The sequence below is a fragment of the Euprymna scolopes genome, chromosome 27 (assembly GCF_053919585.1).
Source record: "Euprymna scolopes isolate OS-2025 chromosome 27, ASM5391958v1, whole genome shotgun sequence".
In the NCBI taxonomy this organism is placed as follows: domain Eukaryota; kingdom Metazoa; phylum Mollusca; class Cephalopoda; order Sepiida; family Sepiolidae; genus Euprymna; species Euprymna scolopes.
The window spans coordinates 19050670-19067902 of record NC_136508.1 but is presented as its reverse complement, the minus strand read 5'-3'; positions in this window follow the sequence as shown (position 1 = coordinate 19067902).

Genomic DNA, 17233 nt, shown 5'->3' with positions numbered 1-17233 from the left:
ACTAGTGTTTCATCCTTTCGGAAATCTTCATTGCAGGATGTGACGATTAATACCAGTCGAACGATTCAATCTCCGCAACATGAGACATATCTGGTTCGAAGACCGTATCAATTCGCCTACCAATAACTGAGTGGACGAACGTTTAATTTAAACATTTTAATTTTAAAAGTTCTTTACGTCAGTCAGACAGCGATCTAATCGTTATAGGATGACCTATGCATAACAGCAAAATTGACCGACTTTAATTCAACTCAAAGTGCTCAACGATAAGAAACGAATTCCTTAAAGGGGCTGTGATATATATATATATATATATATATATATATATATATATATATATATATATATATATATATATATATATATAGTGTAAAGAAGCTTTGAATAAAAAAATGCAAAGAAAGAAAAATAAAGAACGCAGTTTAAATTCTCGGAAGGAACAACAAAAAAAAAAGATTAACTTTAATCCATCGCAGACTTTGCACCTACATACTCCAACTTCAAAAAGTTTATAATGACAAAAGAGAATTCATTTATATAAGGATGAGATAAAAAAAAAGTCTTAACAAAAATTGTTTAATAGAAATAGAGTTAGCATCTGCATAGGCCGGGTTCGCAAAAGTCTTCAATTTTAAAACAGAATTTAACTACATAAGGATGAAAAAGAGAAACCCTTAACTAAATTTTGTAAATAGAAAACGGGGATCATCAGTTGCTTACCATGTAGCTGTTTCGAGATTTAAAAAAAGGGCAACTGTTAAATACACTGTTCTCTAGTGAATAATACCAATTCCATAATAAAAATATACATTTTTACCTAAATGCTTGTTCGGAATATATATATATATATATATATATATATATATATATATATATATATATATATATATATGGGTGTGTGTGTGTGTGTGTTTTACCTGCTCCTTTACATGGCTGCTTTAACAAATGTTGGCAATAAATATGATTAAACTGTATTGATTTGAGTGGCTAATATTTTTACACACTTTTTTTAAGTGTTGCTGTTTAAAAAATTCACCTAAAAATATGAGTCTGGAAATCGACCAGTGTTTTCCAAACGACCTCATAAAATTCCTAGCGGACGCAATGCACATCCGAAATCAATTGGTGATAGTTAATGCGATTCTCGTAGTTAGACGCCATAGAATATTGTTTGTTTGGTGTATGAACAGGATTTATTCGGAATGGAACACAAAGAGAAAATGCTTGCCTCTTTTTCGACCGTTCCCCAAAAAAAGAAGATGTAAAATCATACGGTTAATATGTTTATAATAAATGAAAAAAATTATAGATGAATTAAAAAAAAAGATATACTATGAGTAAGCTAAGGATTACAAGATCAATTTTGCGACATGTTAACTAGCATATAAATGTTATGAGAAAAAAAATGCATAAAAGCTTAAGTATCTTAGGTTCCAGAAAGGCAAATAGGTAAGAGGACGGAAATGTAGCAATACATACCTAAACACCCAATATATATTGCTAGTTAGTAATACAGAGGCCTTCAGGTTTCATTCCAGCTAGCTGAATGCATTTATTCAGATTATTTTAGGTTGGACTCAAACATAACCACCTCCGTGTGTCTCCGTTGCCCCTTGTCATATTCATATTAATGCTACTATTACTTAATCCTATTCACAATTGAGCGCTGTTAACATAAATACTGCAAATATGTACACAATATATCATATCACTTAATTGTATCTTATATCAATATATAACATATAGGTCTCTTCCAGCAGCTTATTATTTTCATTCTTTTGACTCTTAAGAATATATATCCGATGCTGTTAGCCACAGTAATTCAACCAAGTATTACATCAATCTATATAAAAACATATAAAATATTAACGGATATATACTCGAGAGCCAAAATAATAAAAATAATATACAAGGAACTAAATAAAATCACCCCCACACACACACATATACATATATATGTCGATATACACATATATCTATGTGTGCGTGTATATATATATATATATATATATATATATATATATATATATATATATATATATTGTGTTTTGTTTACAGAGAGTTTTGAAGTGGTAATACATCGGTACCGTCGATTTCTACCCCGATTCTAAGGGAGATTCGGATGTAAATATCAAGGTCTCTTCAGCCAATATTCATTAGTGAAGATATGAGTATTGGCTGAAGATAGCTTCATATGGGTATCTAAAACGGCTCCTTATTTTCCGGTTTGAAACCGACAGTACGGATGTCTTATCCCATCTAAGCTGTCTGTAAACCAACATAAAAAATACGGTGTCATTTTCGGAGGTTCCTTAAAATATAACACTCCGCTGGATTTCTTCGTCTTAAATTATATTACTAATTTATATATATATATATATATATATATATATATATATATATATATATATATTTACTATAATAATTAAATACCTGCAGACACTAGTGTTTAATTCTTTCGGAAATTATCAGCTCAGGGTGTCACAATTAACGCCAGTCGGGAAATTCGAACCCTGGCAACAGATGTCATCTTTGGCTTCATTAGCAAGGATCTATACAATTTGGCTATCCACAATCGCGGGAGATACAGGTGAAGTAAAACATTTATACTTTTTAACGTAAGTCAGCGTGATCTAGTCATTATAAGAGCTAAGTTGACCGACTTATTACAACTGAAAGTGCCTAACGATAGGAACCAAGTCCCTTTAAGGGGCTGATATAATTATATACTATAATACCTACAGACACTAGTGTTTTATCTTTTCGACAATCATCAATAACGCTATATATATATATATATATGTATATATATATATATTAAATATAATTATCCACTGATACGTGTTTCGTCGTCTACGACTAATCAGAGTTGCTGAATCTAGCGAGACTCGAAATCGGAACCCCATGCTAAGAAGCCTAAATCTCTACCACGCGGCTGTCTCGCCTGACTACTAAATGTATCCCGTATTTTTATTTGGATGTTTTTATTTGTTTTTGTTAGCGATACTTTCTTGAATGAATTTAAGTATTTATACGAAAGTGCATTTTTACCTAAATGTTTGTTGGGAATAATTTTCCCATTGACCAATCTGGTACCCCTTTAATGCGGAGTGGCATATATATTATTTTTAAAATATAATTATCCACTGATACGTGTTTCGTCGTCTACGACTCATCAGAATTGCTGAAACTAGCGAGACTCGAAATCGGAACTCCATAATAAGAAGCCTAAACCAAGCGGCTCCCTCGCCTGACTACTAAATATATCGCATTTTTCTTTTATATAGATGGTTTATTTGTTTTTGACAGCGATACTTTCTTGAATGAATTCAAGTATTTATACGAAAGTGCATTTTTACCTAAATGCTTGTTGGGAATATACATTTTAACCTAAATGCTTGTTGGGAATATATATATATATATATATATATATATATATATATATATATATATATATATATATATATATATATATATATATATATATATACACACATATATGTGTGTGTGTGTGTGTTTTACCTGCCTCTTTACATGGCTGCTTGAACAAATGTTGGCAATAAATATGATTAAACTGTATTGATTGGAGTGGCTAATATTTTTACACACTTTTTTAAGTGTTGCTGTTTAAAAAATTCAACTAAAAAATGAGTCTGGAAATCGACCAGTGTTTTCCAAACGACCTCATAAAATTCCTAGCGGACGCAATGGACATCCGAAATCAATTGGTGATAGTTAATGCGATTCTCGTAGTTAGACGCCATAGAATATTGTTTGTTTGGTGTATGAACAGGATTTATTCGGAATGAAACACAAAAAGAAAATAGTTGCCTCTTTTTCGACCGTTTATGCTGAGGAATTTTAATGTTCAAAGTTAATTATTGATTAAGAATCGAGAATTGGAAGAAAATAAGCGACTACGTGATTTTATTTACAAACGAGTCTTGAGAAAGCGATTGGCGAGGCATTGCTTTCGTCTCTATAGAAAGCGTTGATGTATTACGTCTAGCAACGAAGGTGTCGGTGAGAGAAAACACCGAAGATGTTTTGTTTTTTTTTAAACAGAAACGCAAAGTAAAAAGCTAGAATTTATTGGAATTGAATACGAATAAATTGAGTAAATGAAAAATGATGAAATATAAACAAAGTTTCATTCACATTGTAAAAACGAACGCATATCATAGCGATATCACTATAAAAGGGAGGGAGAATAGACTGAGTTGTAGTTCGAGATGAGAGATTTCAACAGCTCGTTTTCTTCAATAATTACAACAAACCTTCTCTACCAGCAATAGCAATGGCCACAAATCCATTACCCGAAGGCACTTCTTTAATCCCCTCGGTCTAGGGTTCACATGAAACATGAACTCAAATACATACATACAGAGCATTGCCAATGCTGCTGCGAAGAAAGTGGGTTCTCTCTTCCGTGCTAGAAAGCTACTTACGTACCTCCATAATGTTAACATTCGCCCACGTATGGATTACTTTTGCCCATTTTAACTGGTGCATCTACTATTTGTCTTTCACACCTGGACAGGGTTCAATAGAGAGTCGCCAAGCTGATTGGTCGAGAACTGTCACCTTTATGTTAGCCTCTGTTCCATCTACGAAATGTTGCATCTCTCTACCTGTTCTACAATTACTTTGATGGCGAATGCTCTGACGAACTACAAGCACGTACCCCCTCGACGTAAATACCCCCGACAAACTAGACAAACAGCTAAATCCCACCCCTAACAATAGAGATCTCTAGGTGTAAGAACGCCTTCTACTCCATTAAGTTCTTCCTCAGGATTGCTGAGTTTGGAAGTCCGTTCCGGGATTATGCTTTCTCAACTGTACTGATATGTTCAAGTGTAATCTGAAAAAAAAAACGTCTTGCTACTACTCTCCCTTCATAATGTCCCCGATAGCAGCACCATATTTCAAAGTGGCATTGTGTCTTGTTTGGGTGAATAAAATTTAATTAACGAATGAAAGCTGAATAATCAGCGATTTAATTAAGATTTTAAACCAAACTTACCTACATACTGCGAATATCAAAATCATCCAAGAGTTGAAATCAACTAGAGTTGTTTCCCCGTGTATGACAGCAGCAGCTGAAGGAAACCCAACTTATGCAGATGATATAGTCGTGTGCGAGGTGACGTCACAAGAAAGAATACGAAAAGAATAATTTAAGAAAAAAAGATAAACGGGTCCCGAGAAATAAATAGATAAACGTCTTGTACGCAGGGAGCCAAGCCGGACATATAAATATGTGTCCTACACGTGGCTGGACGAAAACCACGTTTCCGAAACGAAACCGAAGTTTGATTACACAGATCGGAGAACGAAAATACATTAGAACACGCGTTATTCCTGAAGTATCTGTAAAATATATTTGCTTTTTTAACTGAAAAATGTGTGTCGATTTTTTTCCTTTTCTTTTTTTGTTTTTCGGCGGTCTTCATACAAGATGTGGGCACTGAGTGTTTACATGTAACGGATATGTTCACGTTGACTCAGCAAAAGAATAAGTGTTACCGTGTGGAAATACTAGATGTTTTATGCGTCCAGTTTAGGTAGTAATATATATACAAATATAAATATAAATATATATATATATATATATATATATATGTATATGTATATATGTATATATATAGTAATATATATATACAGTAATATATATATATATATATATATATAGTAATATATATATATATATATATATATATATATAACATATATATAGTAATATATAATATATATATATATATTTATACAATATATATATATAGACAGGGGGAGCAATATATATATATATATATATATATATATATATATATATATATATATATATATATATATATATATATGTCGCCCAATAGAAACATCATTATTTTAAAAACTTTTATTGAAACACTCTATTCAGGTAACGTATATAAAGAGGAACTTACCTACGGGTCCAGAACTATGAGAATGGATTTTTCAAAAGCGCCGGCGGGAGCTCGGTGTATACTAGGTGGATAGCGGCGATCAGAATATCTTTGGTGCGATGGAAACTCATGTTGCTAATGTTATCGACGTATGCCAAAACGGAGTAGACAAGGTCGGGAAGAAGAAGACTCAGTGAGAGGAGGCCACATAGTTGTAGAAGTTCATCTAAAGAGAAGCTTTGATTTCTTGGAGTTTATGAGTCGGTGCCAAGTCCTGCTGCTACACCCAGGTTCTGCCAGCGGCCACTTGATTGAATGAAAAGATCGCCATACTCTTCAGAAAATCCAGGTAGACTTTGGTGTTTACTTTCAAGCCGAATTCGCAGATGTTTTGTTTCATGACGTGGTGACCACTTAAAACTACACCAAATACCATAATACTAACCGGATATTTTTAATTACCCGGGACACATTTCTGTTGTTCTTGACAACTCATCGATTCATTTTGAGGGTCCTGGAAATATTATTGATGTTATAATTTAGTCGGTAAACAGCATGACATATGCAGCTGCATATCTAAGATCTATCTTGTAAAGCGTGGTGCTTGAGATTTGCACACGACTAGTAAACTAGTACATGGCAAGCAAAAATAAAAAGAAAAGAAAAGTACACCACCGGTTATTATCATACAGAAATGGAATCATGTCGTCTGCTTAAGGGTGACAATTCTATCATTCCACGCACAACACGCACACACGCATTATATATATATACACGCACACGTGCACGCACACGTGCACACACGCACACGTGCACACACACCCACGTGCACACACATACACACATACACACAAACACACACACACACACACACACACATATATATATATATATATATATATATATATATTCCTGAGAGCAAAATGTCACAGCTTTTTTGATCTGTTTGTCTCTTTCTGATATCGAGGGGCTTTACCATATAAAGAAACATGATTTTACTTACCAGTAATGAAACCAATATATTTCGGGAAAAAAATGAGGCAAGTTCAAAAACGCAACACTTATGGAAGAAACACCATGTCTTTCTCCGACAATTTTTAAGCGATAGTGAGAATAACAACATACCCGCTTCTAAATGTTTACAGAGCTGGCAGGTAATTTTTTATGTGAGGAAAAATGACATAAGAATTTTAATATCGGTGTTCGATCGGTTCTGTACAATTTTGCTGTAATGGAAGTTCTCAGAATAAAAGGATAACCTACTCAGGACTTATACTTAAACTTAGGGCAAAATATACTCTACATTAAGAAGCAATCTTTTGCTAATTCTGCATTAGTCGGAAGGCAAACACACTAAGGATATTAAACGGTAATTTTCATTCCTTTTCCTTATTAATTTTTTTTTTTACATAGGGATCACCACATATTAAGGCCAAGAAGGGAGAAAGGTCTAGGGTATAGAAAGTGCGAGCGACTGTATTGATACCTATCTTCGTCAAATAATCGGGAACAAAAGTCCAGATGTGGACTGGTGTATTCCTGAAAATCTCCCACATCTTCAGTTTCTCGCCTATAATTGGGTGAACAGTTCTAATACTTGTATCTAATTGTGAACTTGATCTCTCTGTAGACACACGGCTGATTATTCATGATATTTTTTTTTAAAATTAACTCTGGGGGTCTGACGTCTTTGCTCCTTGCACACTTCTTATCATCTCTTAGAGGCTACTGACATTCCGTGAATCGCTTATGCAACTAGAAAAATAATGATCACATCATGCAAGATGGTCCAAAACCAGTCCAAGGCATTCCAAAATTATCTATGGCATTTCCTTAAGTTAAACACATAGTTTTAATGTATACTGTTCTTCTAAAGTGTCATCACGTCCAGATTAGATTTTTGAAATTCATTAGCTGTTGCAGTCAGGGTTTAGTAGGATATATTTCACTTCATTTTGTATCTGTTCATTTGCACCTAAAATAATACAAATTGGCCAGTCATCGCATACGATGTATAGTAATAACATACTGAATTTTAAAGTGTATGTGAAAATTTTTAATGACTGTACAAAAAGTCTTGAAATCTGGTATTTATTAACGGAAAGATAATTGTCATTGTTGAATAAAAAAATATTTGTCTTAGTAGCATTAAATTTTTCTTGCAAGGCATGTACTTTATTTGTTTTATTTTAACACTTGTGCAGAGAGATCTTAGACAGTCGAACATAATTTCTAGTAGGGATAAATGTTTTCGCCAGTGAACACGTAACTTCTTTCCAATAGGACTTCTAGTTCGCTGCAGTAACGATTCCAGTCCTTTAAAATAAGCATTACTGTTTCAGACATTGCATTGAATATGTACACATTGCTTTCTTCCAGATGCTTTTCATAGAGCGTGTTGTAAGCAGTAAATATACTCATCTGGGATACGATTTTCTCGTTTATGAATATCAAAGAAATAATGACCAAGACTCAATTCTTCCAGCACACTATCATAACTAATATATTCTTTGATGTGTGGTCAACGAGTGCGACCTAGATATGTATCTTCTCTCATAAGATAGTGAATATATTACTCAAGAATAAAAAACAAACATTTTTTTTCAATGATTTAAATATTTCAAGAGCTACTGCCCTTACTTATCCCGCATTGTCCAGTCCATGGTATATATATATATATATATATATATATATATATATATATATATATATATATATATATATATATATATATGTGTGTGTGTGTGTGTGTGTGTGTGTGTATGTGTGTGTGATCGTGTGTGTGTGTCCAGGGATTATCTATGCAATGGATTTGCTTTTTTTTCTAAAGGTATATGGAGCGAATATAAAAGTATTCAACAAAATTTGTCCCGTACAAAATAGAAACGGCAGCGTTGCTCCACTCTAAACAGTAAAGCAAAACACCTCCGTGAGCATACATGAATTTTGTCACTTTTTTCGAGCCCGTCAGTTGTTGCCTCTCGGTCGTCGAGTGAGGTATTACAAAACGTGTGGGTTGGATTACCGATTTTGTCGAAATGATTGGAGATGATTAGGAAAGGTACTGAATCAAGTTGTTACAGAAGTGCGCTGATCTTCAAAGCGACTAGCTTCATATAATTATGTAACTGCTCGGTGTGGAGTTAATGAGCGTTAAACAAGCTAAGGAGTGGTTGAACAGATTCAAAAGTGACCGCACCTCAGCTGACAATGCAAACGTTCTTATACGCACCAAACTGCCAAAAGTGAAGCTGTTGTTGTTGCAAAATTTGCTGAGTACATATCTATGAACGGAATGCGATCTAGAGAAATTTTATACAAAGTAGCCCGATTTGTTGCTAATAAAAAAAAGATAACTGGTATTACTAAAGAACCAGTAGCAGAAACTTGCAATCAAGCAAGCGAATACCAGAAGATATTGTTATTTGCAATAACAGCTTTCCTTCCAGAAATGTATATCATCAAGTTTATTAGCTTTGCTCGTTCTGGTTTGCAGAAATGCCGGATCATCGGGAGAAAATACGCACCGCTTCTTGCACTTTTCTTTCCACAGTTATGTACAGGCAAGATTTTTTAAACAAAGACTGTCGATAGATCTAAATATGTTACTTAATACCAAAACTATCATTCTTAGCATTGGAGTGAAGACCAAAGTGTAGTATCTGTTCTCTATTTGTTAGTGGATAGAGATCCTTCATGACTGAGACAATTTTTATTTGTGTTCCTTTTCTCCACATTAAAAAACGGCCCTGGTGTCTAACTCTGTCCCTTAGGGAGACATTGCAAATAGGAATTCCAAAACTAAAAGGACAACGAAAGTACTACGAAAGTACTACTTCTACTTGAAGTGCGACGAAAATTATATTCTCCCATAATAATGATAGACAAACAAAAATTAGAACTTAAGCGTTAGGGATACAGAGAAATGAAAATAACACTGAACGGGATAGTTCAGGAAATCTAAATAATACAAACGAAAATTAAATATAAGCGGAACAGATGATTCATGATACCGATACAAACCGGAACATTACAGCTAAGGCAACACGCTAATTTAAACCAATTTACACCTAGTAAACCCAACGAGCGTCTGTAGAAGAGACTTAGTTGTATTTAATATATATTTTGTAAAACTGTTTCGGGTTTGTATTATTATAAACATAGACTCAAAAAAGTTGTCAAAAAACAAATATATAACAAGTAAATGTTTTCAAAAGAAAGATAAGTTACTTTCCTACCTAATTCAATAAGCTTTAGGTGTTTTATTTAATGTAACATGTTATTCAACTCTAAAAACATACAGCGTTTACCGATGTATTTAACAATTGTAAATGTCACCCTGTTGAATTCTTTGTCGAACAAGGTGAGTTTGGGAAAATGAGTTTTACATGAAAAAAATTATATAAAATACTGTAATAAAGACGAATATATGTAAGCCTTGCGCGATTTTCTGACATTATTTTGTCTATTTTTCTTTATTTATAACTCACACACTTACCGTGTTCAGCAAAAGTCAGGCGTCATTTTAAATTGCCCAATACACTTGTAAGCACTGTATGTTTTTAGAGCTGAATAAACATGTTACAATAAATAAAAACACTGAAAAATTATCCAGTTAAGTAGAAAAGTAACTTATCTTGCCTTTTATAACATCCATTTTTTATATACTTGTTTTTTTGACAACTTTTCGAATCTATATTCGCTTTTTCTTTTCTATATCTTGGGTGCCAATAATTTCTTGATAATATAACGTGTATTTTTTTCTTGAAAACTGAAGGACATCAGTGATAATCTACAGAACGAACACATTTGGTATTGAATGCAAGGTTAGTCTCATTAAAAGAGACTTCCAAGAACATTTGATACAATGGGTAGAAATATAAAAAATATGAGAAAAGCCGAAAAACAAATTGTGAACAAAAATGAAATTAATTCTGTATTCCTTGCATCCAATTAATCGATAATTCAAACCAAATCACTTCTAAAATTGGACGTCAATTCAGGATCGAGAATTTTATGTACTATTTCGGTAATATTGGGGATCAATGAATCATTTCTTATTGGCACGAAAGAATAAAAAAAAATGCAACAAACAATGTATAAAATATCTTGAATTTCTACACCGCCTGAATTAATATTGTAGTTATAAACACATCCTCCACGGCAGGTTTTTTAAAACTTTTTTCTTTGGCCAGGTGCTAAGAAACGTGTTACAGACAGGGGGTAGATATGATCTGACAGTCTAGACGAGCGATATTGCTCCCCATAGGGGAGGTTAAGATCAACGACGATAACCCTAGGTAAAGCCGGGTAAATATGCTGAAATTGTCTTTTTAACGTTGATTGAATCCCGGACAGCAGCGGATTTGCCTATCGGAAGGGATGAAGTTATTGTGCTTTGTAAAAACAGACATATATGGTATTGTTTAAAAGATGACAGGAAATATCAGAATAAGGTGGAATGAAATCATGCATTCGTTTGACCTGAGAAACACGTGCTCCGTCGTTCTGGCTTTCTGAATGACGATCATGATGTTTATGAGTGTGTGATTGGAAATTGAGTTTTGATACCAAATTACAAAGCTATTGACGACATTCTGAGGTGCACACATACAAGAGAATTTTAGTATCCCCCGTTTGGCGTGTTGGATTCTGCTTGGTCTAGTAGATTGTCCCAACCAACTCTTTTACCTTACTACTTAAGAAAATGCCTGCCCTGATTTTGCAGGTTAAGCCAGCCCTCCTGAGAGAGACAATCTAACCAAGATATATTTACCCTACCCGACCGTCGCCACCACCGCCATCCTGGATAACGAAGGATAACATTTTGGAAAATCTTGAGGTTTCTGGTGTAATCAAAGTAAACGATGTAAATGCGTTAAAACTTTTTTCCGTAGTAAGAAACCTCCGAATCTGTTATCTTTTTTTTGCGTGCATGCGAAGATATTTGATTTTAAGCAGAGAACGACACGAAGCCTGCAACGCTGTGAATTTATGTTAAGTGCTCCCGGAGGAAGACGATTAACGGCCACAACAATTCAATAGGGTCAAGTTATCCCCTGACACCAGTTACGATAATGTTTGCAAGTGTAAATTTTGAAGTACATGGTAGCTCATATCCGTGAAAGCTATTCCGGAGATTGGGTAATAGATCGCTAACATAACGTTGTCGAAGGGGCTGACAAATAAAACTGTAGACAAAATAGATTCGAATGATTGTGAATTATAAAACCTGAGAGAAAAGTAGGATTTTCAAATCTATATCTGGATCAAAACCGGCGTACAAATGTCTATGTGGAAGCATTTGCAACCAAACGGGGCCCATGATGTAGAAAAATCTTAGAGTAATGCTACTTGAGATCTCTGTCCGTGTTCGTCACTCATTTTTGTCACTTAAAATATACGCTTATAGCGTAAATAATTATCAAGATAATATCGTCCTATCTTAAGTAGCAAATCACTCCAAGAAAGATTTCTAAAAATTCTCAGAAAATGCCCCGTGTCATTTTTTCTGCTAAAATCATCTCATTATTTTACATTATTTAAAAAACGCGGCGAAGTAAAACACCAGCATCAGGCTAGACTATTAAAGATCACTTATAAATGTATATAAAGGCATTTTATTTAGTTTTTGCAATGTTACGCAGTATATAAGAATTCTATATTTCTTTCGTTAAGACACAAGTGCCGATGATATATTTTCGGCAGCAACCTGGGTAAACTTACTAATGAGGAGTTAAAGTTTCTTACTTTAATGTATATTGATGCTGATGATTATGTATGAAAGAATCTTAAAAGCTGTCAACAGTAAAACGTTATAAGATCTAATAATGCCAACCATTCTTTGTAAGTGTGGAGAAAAACTTCAATCTTTTAAGCTCTTTCTGGTGCACACTAAATATACATAGATATCGCTAGATTGCATACTTAGGGCAAGAACGATGCAGGATTTACAAGATGTGACCCGATGTGAAGCTTTAACAGGATATGTATAGTGCTCTTTATACAGTATATTTATGTTGACACGCCTGTTCTGAGATAATCGCAGGTTGGTTATCATTTGAGAATATCACACGCAATATGCGAGAGAACCTCTTACCTTTCGCACAAGAAGACTAAAATTCTTGACACCATTATCCATGTAGGTAATCTAAACGCAGCTGGAGTACACCTTTTAATTTGATATGAGCATGACTTTTCTTTCTATGAAGGAACCGGTATAAGTCCTGTTAGATTAGGTGCCGTTTCGTTTCAGAGTTGGATTGACTATACGTATTATTTAATGAAACCGTCCTGATTTGGTTTCTATCTCGATATAGTAACATCCTGCTTTTGTTGAGATATTTGCAATTGTACTAAGGTCCTTTGCATTGATGATTGTTTTAAGTTTTGCGATGGGACAAAACGGGATCGAGAACAAGCGGTATATACAAGTCAGTTGTCTTCTAATAATAAACAGAAGAGTGACCAAACGGCGTTGTATGCTATATATAAACAGACAAATAACTGTAGGTTAACCAGATCGGCTAGTTTTCTTGTCTTTAAATGCATTAAATGTAATGCTATTTCATTTCACCTTCATTTGCAAAATCAGTCATCCACAGCAAATTCAAAAAACAAAACAAAAACAAAACAAAAACAAATCGGACTCTATAAAACTATCGAACGAACATCCATGTATACAATAACGCGGAAAGAGTTGCAATTGCCTAAAAAAATAGTGCAACACTTTAGAATTTAAAAATCTCTTTTCAGATCCCCATTATTAAAGTTTTACTCTTTAAATACGCCTGTGAGGCCCATATTATAGAAAGGTGTGGTGGAATCTTGGTGAATATTGCCCCCACTATACATGCAATCAAATCTGGCTACCTTACTTTCACAATATGTAAGATTGGTCGATATTAATATTTATTTATGCATATTAATTAGTTCCCAATTATAATACTCGGGTTCCTAGGAACAGCTAGTAAAATAAGAGCAGTAAATATCGACAATATGATACTTTACTAGATCATTTCTTTTCCAATAAACAACGCCACAAATCTCACAGTTCGAAATTTCTGTCTGAAGTAAAAATGTCAATTCCCTTTATCACTTAGTCTGCTCAGGCAGCTAATTATTTCACATACCATCGATATATATATATATATATATATATATATATATATATATATATATATATATATATATATACCAGCAAAGAGTTATTAAAACCTGTAAAAACACTTGGAAAAAGAGTTAACAACATATTTAATCTGAAAAGGAAACACTACATAAATGGATAGTCCTTAATCCGCGGAGTTTCGAAGAAATCCTTTCCTTCTCATCAGAGGGTAGGAATTAGCAAAATGCGGGATCGGATTTTGCATGCAAAAGTGGTTGATGAAACAACAAGTAAGTCAAAGATCTTACTTGATAACAAAAAAAGTGAAGCAGAGGGAATATGGTGAAGAAAAAAGTGATTACACATGAATGGATAGTCTGGTGGAAGATAATAATAATAATAATCCAGTGACGGTAAAATCCAAATATATAACTTCAAGAAAGTTAATTGAATTTCCATTTGCACAAGTAAAATCCAAGGAAATCCCGTAATTGGAAGAAGATTGTCCATAATAATCCAAAGGCAGAAGTCCATGGAATGATTCCCAAAAATGTGTACAAGGAAAAAAAAAGGAAAAAAAAACCCAATAATATTAATAAAAGAAAAAAAAGATATGCTTTTCGTTCTACTGCCGAGAGAGTAATATAAACTATTTTATTTTATTTCATATATATATATATATATATATATATATATATATATATATATATATATATATATATATATATATATATATATATATATATATATACTAGCAAGAGGATCCGACGTTTCCGAGGATCGAATGATGATCAACGAATAATTCACAATCCTATATTTTTATTGCATTCAAAATCCGTGAAATTGCCCGGGAGGAAGATTCACATGCCTTCATGCAGTAACTTACTTAAACTATACAATATTTTTCATTGAACTCTCGGGAACCAACTGTTGCTTTTATAAAATTATGTCATATAATCTTCTTTCCAGTAAACTAAAAAAAAAAAAAAAAAACATTAAGAAATTTACGTGCGGGGTTTGAAACTACACACAACGCCGTGCAAAATTAATAAATAAAAAATAAAAACATGATATCAATTTGCCCACAGTAGAATTTTCACCGTCCGTTGTTCTATTTCTATTGCTACGCGACGACATGGATAAATACCTTTGTCGATAATAGATAAAGTAAAATAATGGTTTCGATTATCGGTAATTATCGGGGGTATTCTCAGACAACGCTAAACTAAGATCACTTCCAGACTTATACACTAAAGTTCTTTAAATTAAAAAAAACACACATGTTTATCAGTTTCAGAGTCTATAAGAAACGAACTCACTCATACAGACAAAGTTGTATTTATATAATTGTAGATATATATTTAACTACATATACACATATATACATATTCATACACACACACACACACACATATATATATATATATATATATATATATATATATATATGCAACGTCTTGTCAGACGAGTGCCACTCTCTCAGAAACTTAAAATCCATGAGCCCAAATATCTGAGGGAGTATCTATTCAAAGATGATGTTACAGAGTCTTAGATTTGTACGACAGCTAAGTCTCTCTTTCGGTTCAAAATGTTAATATCCAGCAACAAGCAAGAGCAAGATATCCAGCAACAAATTAAACTGCAGATCAGCTTAATGCGGGTACTGGTCTCCCGCTTTATGTTTTTTTTTTAATCAGAGACTTGCTTCTCCTAGAAAGGTTGCCTTCACCACGGCTTACGGGAACCCTCTCCACCCAATACACATATACACACACACAAATATACACAGTGCTAGTTGGCCGTTGACCTAGAAAAAGAGTTCATTCGCCCTTTAAACATATATACACCCACACTTTTAGAAGAATTAATGATTTTGCTCAGTGTATAAGAAATTGCCTTCTGTAAGAAGAAGTTTCTAGGTTAGCAGTATCATAGAACTGGAAACAAATCAATACTTCCATCTAAATACGATTTTCAGTTGGTAGAACACCAGATTTATGCACGTGGCTCATGTATTGACTCACACTATGTCTAGCCGCGCTGATGAGACACGCATCTATAAATTAATTCTCGGAAGTCTATTGTCATATTTCTATCTACACATTTTTTGGCATGTAAACGCTGCCATTCACATTTTTTGTAATAAATAAATTACTAGCATTCCGGGAAGCGTTTCCATGTTGTTCAATACGCTTAAAGAAAATGTTTTAATGTGTCTATACTTAGTACTTTCATCGCTAATGCTTTTTAAAAATCTAACATATACTAGTGATTTCCGAAGTGTAAAAAAGTGGCTTAACTGCTATTAAAATGGACGCAAATAATTTATTAATGTATTCAGCGGTGTCTGCTATTATCTTAACAAATGGAACATGCATGTCAATACATTATAAATTTACGTTGATAAACGTATAAATGTATATTTGAGCATGTGGAAAAGGAGCCATTACATATAAGTTCGCTTGTCAATTGCTTTGTAAATCCTCTTAACCTGTTTGCTTCAAATTGCTTTATAAACCCTCTTAACCTTTTTTTTTTCAAAAAATCAATTCCATCTGTTTTCACATGTAATGATATCCAATATATAGTATTTTTAATTAGTAGACCAAATATTAACATAGCAGTTCATTAGCGATGTTCTTTTTCGTAAAGCCTTGCATGCAATGCGATTATACACAATGTAGACAATGTACTTCATGCTCGTTTCATGTCCGCTTTTATAGACCAGTCTAATTTGGATAAACAGTCACAGCCATGTGATTATTCACCATGAATCAAACTGTCTCAGCGTGTTAGTTTCTTTTCTTTCTCTTTCATATCATTCCACAACGCCTTTGAATCATGCACATGTGCCAGTCAAGTAAGTCACGCGTCTCCCTACACTCCTCGCTGATCTCATGATCAAAGACAGAGCAGGGGGTGCAGTCGTCTTTGTTGGGTACTTCTTCAACGAATCTAAGACACCATTCTCTCGTTTCCATCTTCCTCAGTATGTTCAATAACCCCGTCTCGTGGTTCTATAGGCGGTGTTTCACTAGCAAGCGGGTGTGCAGTAATCGCATTCTCGGGTACTTCGATGACGAATCGGGGGTATCACTTCCTCGGGTACATCTTTCTCATCACTGATGAAAAAAATAATGAAAAATAACATATAAAATACAAAAAAAAGTAACATCTTTTCATGGTTCTAAACCACCTCATA